The sequence below is a fragment of the Mesoplodon mirus genome, assembly GCF_964341445.2.
Source record: "Mesoplodon mirus genome assembly, chromosome: 5".
Taxonomy (NCBI): Eukaryota; Metazoa; Chordata; class Mammalia; order Artiodactyla; family Ziphiidae; genus Mesoplodon; species Mesoplodon mirus.
In genome coordinates, this window is record NC_138980.1 from 88,850,923 (window position 1) to 88,865,488 (window position 14,566).

Sequence of the window (14,566 nt, forward strand, 5' to 3'; positions counted from 1 at the left end):
TTTCTGGTCCTTTCTTTCTGACATGCTGATGGGCAGGAATGATGATGTACAGGTAAACTCTGCTACGGGGGTGGGAGTGCTCAGGACAATGAAGTGATCAGGTGCGATTTTTTGCCTTGGGGAAGAGAGGAGAGTCAGCACAGCTCTCACACTAGTTGTCACTGCTGTTACAGGGAGCAAATGCCATGGAAACAAACAAACAAACAAAAATTAGAGATCAGAGAAAGGGGTCTCCAAAATTCCTGAGCTCATCATGTTCTAAACTATGTCCTTTGGAACACTAGGTCCACATTTAGGTATTTAGAGAGGGGGGAGGGAGGAGGAGGAGAAAGAAACTATAAAGAGTTAATTTTCCTTACTGCAGGATCACTCAGAAACGTTAATATTAATTACATATCTCTAAGAGGAAGAGACCATGAAATACAGCTTAATGTTTCTTTAATTTATTTGACCACAGAACTCTTCTCTTTCTAGAACCCCTAGTTTTTACAAGATACTTTGGTAAGAGGGGATATATTTGTATTTTTGCCTTCATTTTTATAGATGAGATGTGTTGTAGTGCCACATGTTTCATTTAGTAACAATGTACAGAGTGACTGTACAATAGGATGCAAGGTATTTCTTTATGTTTAAGATACTGTAAAACATTAAAAATTTAAATTTTTCTAACAGATTATTATTTCTGACAATTATTCTTACAGATAATTATCAAGAAGATACTGAAAATCATATCAAGATGAGAGTGAAATTCCATAATATTATCATCCAGAGATAATCCTCTTAACATGCCGCATATCTTTTCCCTGTATGTGTATGTGTACGTAAGCATGTGAATGTGTACACATTGCTTTTCAGAAAAATTAGGGTCATACCTTGTGTGAAACTCTGCATCTTACTTTTCTATTTATAATGTTTTGACTATGCTATTAAAATTTTTCAAAACTTTATTTTAAATGGCTATTCCTTCAGTTGTATGACTGGACCAAATTTATTTAACTATTTCCATTTCACTGAACATCTAGGTTATTTCTAACTTTTCACTATTATAAATAACACCATGATGAGCATCTTGTGTATAAATCTTTGTTTTCATCTCTGCTTATTTTCTCAGGATAGATACTGAAAAGTGTAATTGCTCTATTAAAGGTAAAAACTACTTAAAGGTTTTGATTACATATTACCAAATTGCTTTTGATAAGGACTATTCCAGCTCAGTATTATCAATAGTGTATAAAATAGCCTGTCTCACAACACCTCAGTAAGTGTTTTTATGGCATTGAAATTTATTTATTTATTTAATAAGAAATACTGTGCATAAAGCAAAATTAAAAAAATTTTTTAAACACAGTGAAATTTCCCTCCCAGCCCTATTTTCCAGGCATCCTCCTCCCCAGAGGCAACTGATACTCCTTGTGAATAGGACTTTGTTAGCAAATATATGTAAATACATTCTCTTATCTCTCTCAAAATCTTATTTCAGTTAACAATATTGCATGGATCTCATTCCATGTTAGGATATAAAGGATGTTCTCATCTATTTTAACAGCTGCTTTACATTCCATTGTATGAGATGCACTACATTTAAAAGAACCAATCCTCTATTGACAGACATGTGCTAATACAAAAAAAAAAGCATACAATTTCACATGTGTGCAAAAATAACTAGGCCATGTACCTAGAAGTAGGATTGTTGTTTTAAAAGGTGCAATTAATATCTTTGCTGGACTTTAATAAAGTGCTGTGTGGAGATTGTGCTATTTATATTCAAAACAACACCAGTATGAGAGAGCCTGTTTCCCTACACTCTTACCTGGTGGTGTGTTGGTAAATGATTACCAACTGACTTTCAGGGAAGAAAAAACTTGATTTGTAGCATATGCCAATTTCCATGATATAAATAATACTTTCATCATCACTGACTTTAAGCTATCAACATGAAGTCACTATATGAGGAGTTGGGAAGAGATGTCTATTATCAGCTCTTACACTGTCCTCACCCACACAGCATGTTAGCAAACATTTCAATCTTCATCATCTGACAGTGAAAATTAATATTGTGTATGAGATTGAGTATACTTTCATATATTTAAGGACATTTCTTTTTCTAGGAGCTATTTATGTCTTTTGTTTATTTTTCTATTGGGTTAGGGTCCTTTTCTTGCTTATTTGTAGAAGCACTTTATATATAATGGTTATCAGTTTCTTGTATGGTTGGAGTAGCAAATATTTTCCTTGGTTTATTTACAGTTTGAATTTACTTATGATGTTTTTGCATGAAGAAATTTTTACTTTCCTATAGTTACATTTCTTTTTTTAAACCTCCATGAGTTGCATGTTGTACTTAGGTTTTCTCTATCCTAAGATTAAAAACACAGTAAAACACATATGATTTCTTCTCACATTTTTATAATTTTATTTTTTATACATAAAATCATAGAAACTTTTTCTTTCCTGTTTCATTTTGGGTGGCACATCATCTACATGTCCATTAGGTCAAGTTGGCTGATAGTACTTTTCAAGTCTCCTATATATTTACTGAATTTCTTTTGTTTGCTAGTTCTATTAATTGAAATCTTCAACTTCATCTGTGGATTTGTCTTTCTCTCTTTTTGATTCTATCAATTTTTGCTTCATTTTTTTTAAAGGTCTGTAATTACGTACATATACATATAAGACTGTTACTTCTTGTTGATATTTTGAATCCTTGATCATAATGTAATAGCCTTCTTCATTCCTGGAATAGTACTTGTCCTGAAGCCCACTTTATCCTATATTAACATAGCCACTCTAGCTTTCTTTTCATTTGTGTTTATATGGGATATCTTTTCTCTCCTTTTACTTTTTGTTTTGTTTTGTTTTGTTTTTTTTGCGGTACGCGGGCCTCTCACTGTTGTGGCCTCTCCCATTGCGGAGCACAGGCTCCGGACACGCAGGCTCAGCGGCCATGGCTCACGGGCCCAGCTGCTCCGCGGCATGTGGGATCTTCCTGGACCAGGGCACGAACCCGTGTCCCCTGCATCGGCAGGCGGATTCTCAACCACTGCGCCACCAGGGAAGCCCCTCCTTTTACTTTTAATCCATCTCTGTCTTTATATTGAAAGTGTGTTTCTTGTAAACTGTTACCAAGTTGATTTTTATTTATTTTATAATCTGTTTTTTAATTTCAATGCTTAGACCACTGATATTTAATGCAATTATCAATACAGCTGGGTTTATATCTACAATATTCCTGTTTGTTCTCTATTTGTCACATTTGTTGTTTCTTTGTCCTTTTTCCTGCCTTCTTTTGGATTAATTGAATATTTTTTAGTATTTGCTCTAAGGTGTACCATCTATATCTCTAATTTATCACAGTCTACCTTCACATAACATTGTACAAATTGGCATATGATTAAAGAATCTTACACCAGTATGCTTCCATCTCCCTCTTCCTATCCTTTGTTCCCATACATTTTACTACTACTATTATAAGCCTTACAGCCCACTGTTGCTATTTTTGTTTTAAACAGTTATATTTACAAGACAGTAAGAATTAGAAAAAAAATTTCTTTTATATTTACTCACATCCCCATATTTACCATTTCCAGTGCTCTTCATTTGTGTGTGTGTGTATGGCAGGGGGGTTTCAAATTTCCATCAGAAACCATTTCACTTCTGAAAAGCTTCCTACAACAGTGTTTTCTAGAGCAGATCTGGTAGCAATGAATTTTCTTAGCTTTCATTTGTCTGAAATTCTTTATTTTACTTTCATCTTTTAATGATGTTTTCATTAGGTTTAGAATTCTAGGTTGACAGCTCTCTCCCTCACTTTAAAGATATCATTTGAATGTATTTTCGAGAAGTCTGCTGTCATATTTTATTTCTCTATATGTAATGTGTATTTTTACTCTGGATGCTTTTTACCTTCATTTATTTATTCCTTTTCTAATGGAATTCCTTCTCTTAATTCCTTCAATTATTTGCCCTTCTCTAATGTTCTTCCTTTCTTTATGTAAATTCAAGCTTCTGATCTATACCATATTCCTTCTCTCCAAATAACTTATTTTAACATCTTGTGCAAGGCAGGTCCACTGGCAGCAAATTCCGTCAATTTTTGTTTGTCTGAGATTCTTCGGTTTGAAGATATTTTCACAGGACACAATTCTAGGCTGATGTTTTATTTCTCTCAACACTTTAAATATTTCACTTCATTTTCTTCTTGCTCACATAGTTTCTGAGGAAAAGTTGGATATAATTTTACCTTTGCATATCTATAAGGTGTTTTTTTTCCTCTGCTTTCTTTCAAGATTACTTTCTTTATCTTTTAAATTCTGCAGTTTGAAGATTTGCCTACGTGTAGTCTGTTTGTTTTTTTGAATGTGTGGATTTGGGGGGGGTTGTTTTGTTTTGTATTTATCCTGCTTGGTGTTCTGTGAACTTTGGATCTGTGGCTTGGTGTCTGACATTAATTTGGGAGAAATTCTCAATCATTATTACTTCAAATATTGCTTCTGCTCCTTTCTCTCTTTCTTTTCCTTTTGTAGTCATCCCACAGTTCCTGGATATTGTTTCACTTTTTCAGTCATTTTTATCTTTGCTTTTTAGTTTCGTGAGGTTCTATTCATACATCCTTAGGCTCAGAGAGTTTTTTCTTCAGCTGTCCCAGTCTACTAATGAGCTCAGGAAAGGCATTGTTCATTCTGTTACAGTGTCTTTGAATTCTATCATTTATTTTGATTCTTACTGAGAAGTTCTATATCTCTGCTTATATTACTTACCTGTTCTTGCATGTTGTCTCCTTTTTCCATGAGAGTCCTTAGCATATTAATCATAGTCATTTTAAATTTCCAGTCCGCTTATTCCAACATTCCTTCCATAACTGAATCTGGCTCTAACATTGCTTTGTCTCTTCAAACTGTGTTTTTTGTCTTTTATATGCCCTGCAATTTTTTGTTGAAAGCCAGACATGCTGTACTGGGCAAAAAAACCTCTGGTAAACAGGCCTTTAATTATGATGTGGTAAGACATGAGGAAAGGGGAAGAATCCTATAGTTCTGTGATTAGGCCTGTCTTTTCATGAGCCTGTGACTATGAACTTCACAAGGGCTTCTCAGTTGTTTTCCCCTCCTAGGTGGGACAGGATGGCTAGAGGGGGCTGGATTTGGGTATTTTTCTCCCCCCAGGTTGGTTAAGCTCTAATAAAGCCCCAATAATTTAGGCTCTGGTAAAATTGTTTATCTTAAGGGCAGACTTTGTTGAGAAGAGAATGTTCTGGCATATCTGAAAATGGTTACTTTTCTACTCCCCTTACCAGAAGCAGGAGGGATTTTTCTCCAATATTCACCATGAGAACCTGGTAGGGCTCCTGGAGGTAAAACCCAACCAGTATGTTTCTTCTGCTCGAGGTTTATTGAGCTTCTTGGATCTGTGGGTTCGACATTTTTTCCAAATTTGAAAAAAATTTGACAATTTCTTCAATTTTTTTTTTTCTGGCAGGTAATTCAGTTACTCTCACATTAATTTGACCCTTTTGAAGTACCTTTTAGAAGTTCTTTTTAAGAGGGCTTAGAAGAGCCCTTGTTTAGAGCTCTTTTGCCCCCTTCTAAGGCTTGGCCCTTTTGAGGTCTCTACTAAATGTCTTTTAATTCAACAATGTCTCTTTACTCTTGCTGGATATTAGTCAACACTCTTCAGTCCTGTGTGAGCTCTGGGAATTGCTTATTTTACAGTTTCCTTGTAATTATTTTACTTTGTCCAACTTTGTGGGATGTTTTCCATTTCTCTCCTCTTACATTCATGTTTCTCTTTAATTCTTTGAACAGAGCACGCATAGATTGCTAATCAACCAAAGACTCACGAAATCCCTATGTGCACTTCTATAGCAATTAATCCTTCAGGGACAGAAGCAGAAGCAGCTTTATCTATGTTTAGTGGGGATAGAAGGATATGCAGAACTGTCCTTGCCCTCAACTTCACATTTCTCTAAGATTCAAGGGACCAAGGCTTATTTTTAATAAATGTTCTCCAAAATATTTATGTCTTGAAGATTTAGACCTAATTCCTAAAAACAAGCCATTCAGGGCCATATCTAAGTTGCTTTATATCCAACATTAGTTCTCTGGCCCTTGCTCTATATAAAGCAATGATTACATGGTGAAGGGGATTAGTACTTGAGTACAATAAATGGCCCAGTTTTTTAAAGTTATGTAAAATCTATTGCACACTCTATGCCTTTGTGAATAGGGCTTAGACGTTAACCTCTATAATGTAGTTGGGTCAATTCCCACCACTGCGTGACAATGAAAATATTTAGGGGTAACAAAACAACACTGCTCATCCCCTCCCCTTGCCTCCTATCACTCAGAACAGAAATGCTCACAAGGACTATATTATTACAAAGACCTCTTTCCACATCTCCACATGTCTCTTGGGTTATCCAAATCTTCTTATGTCAACAACCCAACAGCCTACTCTCCTCTGACCTGTGAACAGCTCTGGCCAGGGCCTATCAGGATTTTGGAAAGAGAATCCACTGCCAGAGATACCTCAGCAGCAATTCTTAAAGCTATTTTGTCTAATAAATGGCACAGAGCCAAATCCTGATAGCATACTCAATCCTGATCTCCTTTCTGCTGAAGATAGAGAAATTGGGAAAACAGTATTTTATGAAATGAGATAGTGGAAAGGAAATAGATTATACATAATCACTTTAAATGTTGGTATCAGCAGAGCTGGAAAAATCCCCTGGCTAAATCCCATGGTGAAAATCCGCTAATTTTGAGGGGATTAAATCAACTGAATAATTTTGGATGGGCAGATAATGGAAGTATCCATTCTTACAGTTAAACTACTCCAGGGAAGGAAACTTAATTTTAAGTCTCTGGCAAAGAGTGCAAGTAGAATTTAGTATTTTTTAAGCTACACAATTGGGACTGATACAATTTACATTTCTATAACCTCTGCATGCCAGTCATGTTAACATTTTATTCGGATACATATTCATAATTTATTATTATCTGGAAACCATTAGATAGTAATCTCCCATTTGCCTTATCAAAAAAGAATCCAGCCATGACTGTATCTGGTTGATATAATAATCCCTATAAAAGATTTCCTTTCCCATTTTCAACACAGTGGCAAAACTCTGAGAATAGTATTAATGTTTAGCAGAGGATAGTGGTCTGCGGGGTCAGTTTCAAGCTATGAGAAGTACAACACTTTCTCATTTCTCTTGCTTACAAGTTTATGCCTGCTTAGCTGGAGAGATAGAAAATTGGCAGAAGATACCGGTAGGGAGGAGAAACAAAGGATATCTCACTGAGCATATTACTAAAACTCTTCCCTTAGCAACTGCTAGCAAGGGCCTCAAAAATGCAGAAAAAGCTGTGATGAGGCATTGGGAGCTCCTTTTGGGGCAGAGAGTTGTGTTTCAGTTTTACTCTGTATCCTCAGTGTCTAGGGCACTGCTGGGTAGAGCAGAAGCACAACACGTAATACATGATCAGTGGTAGAGCCCTGGGGAGCCCCCTCTCTGAGAAAAAATGTGCTGCTCCCTCTTTCCTTGCTGAAGTGATGGACAAGAGACAAAAATGGACCCGGATGGGTCACTCACTCTTCCTCTTCTGAAGGACACGTTTTCCCTCATAGACTCATCCTTTACCTTTGTGGTCAAAGTGTGAAGTCTTTATTGTGTTTACCTGTCTTCATGTCTTGTGTGAGAACTGGGATATTTCCAGAAGAAGGAACATTATGAGGTAGGGAGACATGAGATTATGTAGAATGTTTGTGACAGTATTGTATCTCTCTTTCTCTTTTCTTTCCTGTTTCAGCTGTCAAGAGTGAGTGCAGAGGTTAGAGTGAATCATAGTCCTATGTTCATGGCATACTATCATAATTGGTCTGTTCAGGTTTCTCTCGTTTCATTTATACATCTATTACTTTTTCCCATACACTGGCTTTTAGCTTGTGACATACTAAGCCTCCCACTGATAACAGATAACCCCTGTAACAAAAGGCCACATACTTTTTTTTTTGGAAATCATTTGTATAAAGACATCTGAGGGGATTACAGGGGTTAAGATTCTGGAGAAAGACTGAAGAGAAATGAACTAACCTTCTGTAACTTCTTTTTCTCTGGAGGCATTTGTTGATTTTGGCCAAAGGGCAAGCACCTGATTCAGGCTTTACCTGAGCAGAGTGAGAGGAACCAGAAGAATTTTTTGGCAGTTGCATAGGGCTGAAAATCTGAGTGGCCTCAAAACACCTCCAGTTTTTCCCAAAGACTTCTGCCAAATTCTGAAGTTTGTGAGCCAAAAAGCCTAAGCAGAAAGTTTTTGAAAAACAGAATGGACTTTGGGGTGCTCTCACAGTGATGAAGAAACAAAGAATAGAACCCAAGACTTACCATGATGGGGGGGGGGATCAATGACCATACCAGAAAAGATTTAGAGAACAATACCCTAGGAGTAGGGATGAACCAGAGGTAGACTGAGACTGACAAAAATCTCAAGTAAGCATTTTCTTAGCTCAGTCCCTGATTGGATCAATCCCCGTTCTGTAAGCCTCACAAAGGAAAAGGTAAATTAATTCTAGTGAAAGATAATATCATTTAAAGCCTCAAAAATGTTTAAAATCTACAACGTCTAGTGTACAATAAAATAAAAGTAGAGTTGAGAAACAGAGAAGTGACTGACAATCAAGGGATAAAACAGTCATTAGAAGCAGACTGAAAAATGAACCAGACACTGAAGTTTGTAGACAAGGGTTTCAAAATAAATAAGATTAATATAAAGATAAAATGGGAAGAAGGATGGAACTACTGAATGGAAACAATGAAGCATTATAACAAAGAATTTGAATCTCTATTTAAAAAGACTCAAATTGGCATTCTAGAACTGCAAAAAAATATCTCAGAGGCTCTGTTTTTAGTTTAGAAGGACTGAGCTACTAATAAACCCCATCCTCCATCAAATAACAGCTATACGTCCTGAAAAAAAAATAAAACAAAGGGGAAAAAAAACTATCTGAAGGCTCTGAAGATTGAAAAACACAGGCCTGTTATAAAGGAGTTGAAACTTAGAAAAGTGGTCGGCACAGAATGAATTCCATTTGTGTCACTTTACCCAGAGGGCAGACCACAGACATGGTGGCAACATTGCCAGGTCACTAAAACTCCAATAGGAAAAGCCATCAACATATTGTCGAGAGAAAGCAGGGCTAGATGCATGGGAAAACCACAGCCACTGAAGAACGAAGAGGGAACCTTAGAAAGGAGAGTGTTGGAGAGAATTACACCTAAATTCTGTGTGTAAACTTAGTCCAAGTCTATGACTGATCAATGTATCATGCATGCTGGGGAGAACTGGTAGGAGCTTGTAGATAAAACTTAGAGAACTAAATTGAGAACCAAGTCACCACCCACCCCAGGCAAGACAGTATGCAATTTGAGTCTAATTATTAATGAGTATGATCCCCTTTGTTCCAGCTCTTGAGGTCAGAATGAGCTCAAAATCATGCTTCAACTGGGGCTCTCAGGATTATCACAGGATCTGAATCATTAACAGGAGTCTGTTGAGACTCTCATGAATTTAACTACCACCAGTTGTGGAAAGAGGGTTCAGAAATACAGCTTTAGGCATTAACTGATCTGTCATTTCCCAAACCCCTACTACTTTTCACACTGATCTGGCTCTCTGTACTCACCCACATGCCCATTTCTTACCTTAGCAGGATATAAATATGCAATAGAGACCTGGCCTGGGCTCGTAGAAAACACTATTTCAGTTCCTGGACTGTGGGAGGGAGATATCCCACAGAGTCTTGAGACAGGCACCATGCTTTGTGTGCTGCCAGATCCCCAGTAGCTAGCACAGTGCTTGACCCAGGGTAAGCGTTTGCTTAACAAATGACCACTGAATTGAATTTATCTGAGGCCTTTGGGGTAAGGTGCAGTGACTTCACCCCAGTTCCCTCCAAGGACATATTTTTCCTGCTATCTGTCATCCATAATTCCTGACTGGGAATCCCTCAGGCTTATGTATGTAGATGAATAGTGGCTATATGGATACCAGGGCCTTCAAATACTTTATACATATAAAGGAGGAGCTCCAATTATTTTCAATCCTTGTGCAAGATTCAAAATTCTTGCTGGAATCCACATAAATTGTGTTCCTGGGTTCAGGCCACATCTACTTTCCAACAAGTGGACAACAGTATGTATTAATCAAAGTTATGTCTACCGGATTTTCCTGCCATTTGTCTTTCAAGGTACCTTGAGTGGGACCATTATACTGTAGCTGATCTATCCAGCATTTGCAGCTGCCAACATATCCAGCAAAACCATCTGCAACTGGGTCTGAATTTTAATTTTCCCTCTCAGGTACCTGGTCATAGGGAACTCTCCATGAGGCTTCATGGATGTGGTGGGCTCTGGCCTCATAAACATCCCTTCCATCTAATAATGGAATGTTTCTTGGCCTGCTCACTATTACAGATACAGCAGATAGTATTCATGGAGGGGGGTGATTTGTATCATATGGTCACTTAGTGCCCTATGTCCAAAATCCACTAAAGCCCAGCAAAGAGCCAGAAGCAATGTTTCAAAGGAAAACAGTTACCTGTTAAAGGTTTTGCTCCAAAATCTTAATGGCCTCACCACAGAATCGAAACAATACTCCAAGTTGCTGCAGATACCACAAGCCCTTCTGGAATCTGCTGGGTCATAAGCACCAGTGCCTGGACCCACTGGAGAGCCCCTTTTTCCTTAAGATCTACTCAAACCTCACAGCTTTTTTGCCACATGGGAAATGAAGGCTAGATTATCCACTAAGTAGAATAAGAATGTGTTTAGGGGGAGAAAGAGAGAGAGGAAGAGAGGGCTATTGATTTATTCACCTTCAAAGAACTTATCTTGATATTTTGAAATCTGAAAATTTACAAAGAAATTCTTAATTTTAACAAACATCCTAATTGTGCCTTTTCATAAGCTGGAATTTTATTTTGGATTACTTAGTAGGGAAGCAAAATCTTCTCAGTATTTAGGTCATCTAAAGGTCTTAATCAGGTAGCTATTGAATGGGCTAGAGCAGCCACTCTAATGAGAAAAATTTTGCTTGCAGAATCCAAAGAAGCCCAGCAAGCATTAAGCTCCCTCTTTGATGGATTGGAACACAAGATTCAGCAACTTATTTAGCAAGTACCTGACAACTAACCAGATTCCCACGTATTTAACTGCGGTGAAAACTCCCTATACTTTCATGGATGTAGCTCTTTCCCACTGACATGTGCATCTTTTCAACTTTTCAAGCAGTAAGCAGCCTAGTTGAGGGTTCACAAATCCTCTACAGTTTACTCCAACAGACAAGTATTTTCTGTGTGCAGCAGGATGTGAAAAAATGTTTGGGAGGCACTGAGGTAAGTGATGTATTTTAACAAACAGCAACGTTTGGTAAAAAGAGTTAACATTTTGTTAGGGGATATATTGAATTTTGCTCTAGCATGCTCTGATCAGGGAAAATTATGTATTTCCAAAAACACATTCTGAGTAAATAGTAAACAATTTTGTAGAAAATACTTTAATAATAGTTAATCTAGGGACTTTCCTGGTGGTCCAGTGGGTAAGACTCCATGCTCCCAATGCAGGGGGCCCAGGTTCAATCCCTGATCACAGAACTAGATTCCGCATGCAGCAACTAAAGATCCCATGCAGCCTAAATAAATAAATATATTTTTTAAAATAGCTAATCTAATTCTTAAGGAAAGCCTAAGCCCTGTGCCTATTCGGCCACCACAGACATCACCATTCAGTGGGGAGAGTCACCAATCCTAAAGCACAGGAAGAGTTAATCAGGCTCTAGAAAGTTTGTCCCTATAACTTAAAGCTTTTAATGATAGAGAATGTCACTTAAGGAGAAAAGAAATCTTAACTATACCCCTTAAATCCTCTAGTCATGCAGCCTTGTATTTTGGACCCAAAGTGTCTTGCCACTTGACTGAGAGGCCAGAGGCTGGGGAGAGTCATTTTACCTCTGAACTCCCAGAACAGTGTCTAGAACCACGATGTTTACAGAATCCTTGATCAAACCATAAACAGACGTTTGGCCTTTTTGTCCTGGGATTCACTTCCTGTATCTTTTTTTTTTTTTTTTTTTGCGGTACCCGGGCCTCTCACTGTTGTGGCCTCTCCCATTGCGGAGCACAGGCTCCGGACGCGGAGGCTCAGCGGCCATGGCTCACGGGCCTAGCCACTCCGCGGCATGTGGGATCCTCCTGGACTGGGGCACGAACCCGTGTCCCCTGCATCGGCAGGCGGACTCTCAACCACTGCGCCACCAGGGAAGCCCTACTTCCTGTATCTTTAAGATTCAGTTTTCAGTTTCATCTTTTCAGTTACCTCACCAGCACCGACACACAAAAGGTGTGTTTTTTTCTCTTTGAGCATTCTCTAACGCAAAGAATTATAAGGGAGAAAGATCACACTGAGATTTACAGTGCTAAAGCAAAACAGCCAAATAATAAGTGACGGCACACACCCCTGTTAAAAATGTGACCTCTGGGGGTTGGGGGAACATAGTCACACAGGCCCTTCCCATCCCTCTGTGTGATTCCCACAATGCAGGGAGAGCCTGGCAACCTCATAGAGGTCAGAGAAAGGAGACACCAAAGTGCCTTCAGTCTCATTTCTTCTTCCTGGTTCCCCTCACCGGAAGGAGCTGAGAAGATACTATGCTGAGCACTTTCTTCAAAAGGGGTACCTTTTCAAGCCTTCAAGTGGTCACAGAGTAGTGGCTTCTTTATGTTCTTTTACTCTCAACTGTAGGACCTGGTCAGCCCTGGGTACCTTTTCCTATGGGGAACAGGCCCCAGAATCCTTTTAGTTGTATTCAAATGAAAGCTAATAGATAATCTTTAAAAACAGTACACTATACCTAGCTTAGCCTTCACTCACAGACTCTGGGAGACAGTGGAATAAAACTTTATGAGGCCCTTCTGTGAGAAGTCAGTGAGGCACACATTTCCTTGATCTAAGAGCTCCGGTGGAGTGTGTGCTTTACTGCTTTTTTGTCTAAAATAGAAACTTTCAGAATGTTTTTCATCCTAAAATCCCTCTGCATTGATATTAGGGTTACTTATTTCAATGTAAATTATTAAAATTTCAATTTTTTCAGCTTCAAGATATAGAGAGCAAAAGTCCTTGGACTGAGGTAGCTGAGTGAAGCACTTTCCTCAGGCACAAAATTTAAGGGGACTCTGCAATTGAGGTAAATCATATTATAATGCATTATTTAAAAAAATCAAAATTAACGTGAAAATTTCATGATGAATAAAATGTCAAAATTTTAAATAAAGACAGATCAGTAATAGTGCCGTTCTGAGCTATATTGGAATGTGAAGCAAATGAAAAACTCAGCAATATTTTGTTCATCATGAACACATCACGTCTCTTCACAATGTACCAAGAGAAAGTAATGGTTGGAACCAGACTCAAGTATGACACATGTTGGAACTACCAGACAGGAAATTTAAAACATCTATGGTTAATGCTGTTAAATGCTGTAATAAAAAATGTAGACACCATAAAAGATCAGATAGATAATTTCAACAGACAAATGGAAACTACAAGAAAGAATAAATGGAACTTTAAGAAATAAAAAACACAGTAAAAGAGATGAAGAATGCTTCCAATAAACTTATCAGTAGACTTGACACAACTGAGGGGGAAAAAAATCAGTGAACTTGAAGATAAGTAAATAGAATTTATCCAAACTGAAGAACAAAGACAAAAGAGAATGGAAAGCAAAAACAAAAACAAAAATCTAGAACAGACATCAAAGAGCTGTGGGACACTATTAAATGGTGCAAAATTAGAATCCCTTGAGGAGAATGGGTCAAAGTAAATACCTGAAGAAATAATGGCAGGATTTTCCAAAATTAATGACAGACACCAAACCCAGATCCAAGAAGCTCAGAGAAGACTAAGCAGGATTAAAATAAAAACTAAAAGTCCCAGACCCAGGCATATCATAGTCAAACTGCTGAAAACCAAACACCAAAGAGAAAATCTTGAAGGCAGCCAGAGGAAAAAAGACACATTATCAATAAGGAAACGAGGATAAGAATTAGAGTCAATGTCTTATCAGGAACCAGGCAAACAAGAAGACAATGGAGTAAGATCTTAAGTGGGCTGAAAGAGAAAACTGTCAACCCATAATATTCTATGAATTGAGCACTATATACTAATCCTATACACTACACAATGACAAAGTTGGGTTTGTCCCAGAAATGTACATTAGGTTGAACATTCAAAAATCAATCAACGTAATTCATAATATCAACAGAATAAGGGAGAAATAAAAACATATTTTCCTCTTAATAAATGCAGAAAAAGCACCTGTCAAAATTGAACATTCATTCATGATTAAAATTCTCAGCAAAGAACTTTCTCAGTCTCATGAACGGCATATACCAAAATTTAAAGTTAACATCATAGTTAATGGTTGAAAGATAAGAAAAAAGGCAATGTTGTTTGTTCTCATCATTTCTAGCTAATACTGTCCTGGAGGTCATAGCTAGTACAATTAGAAAATAA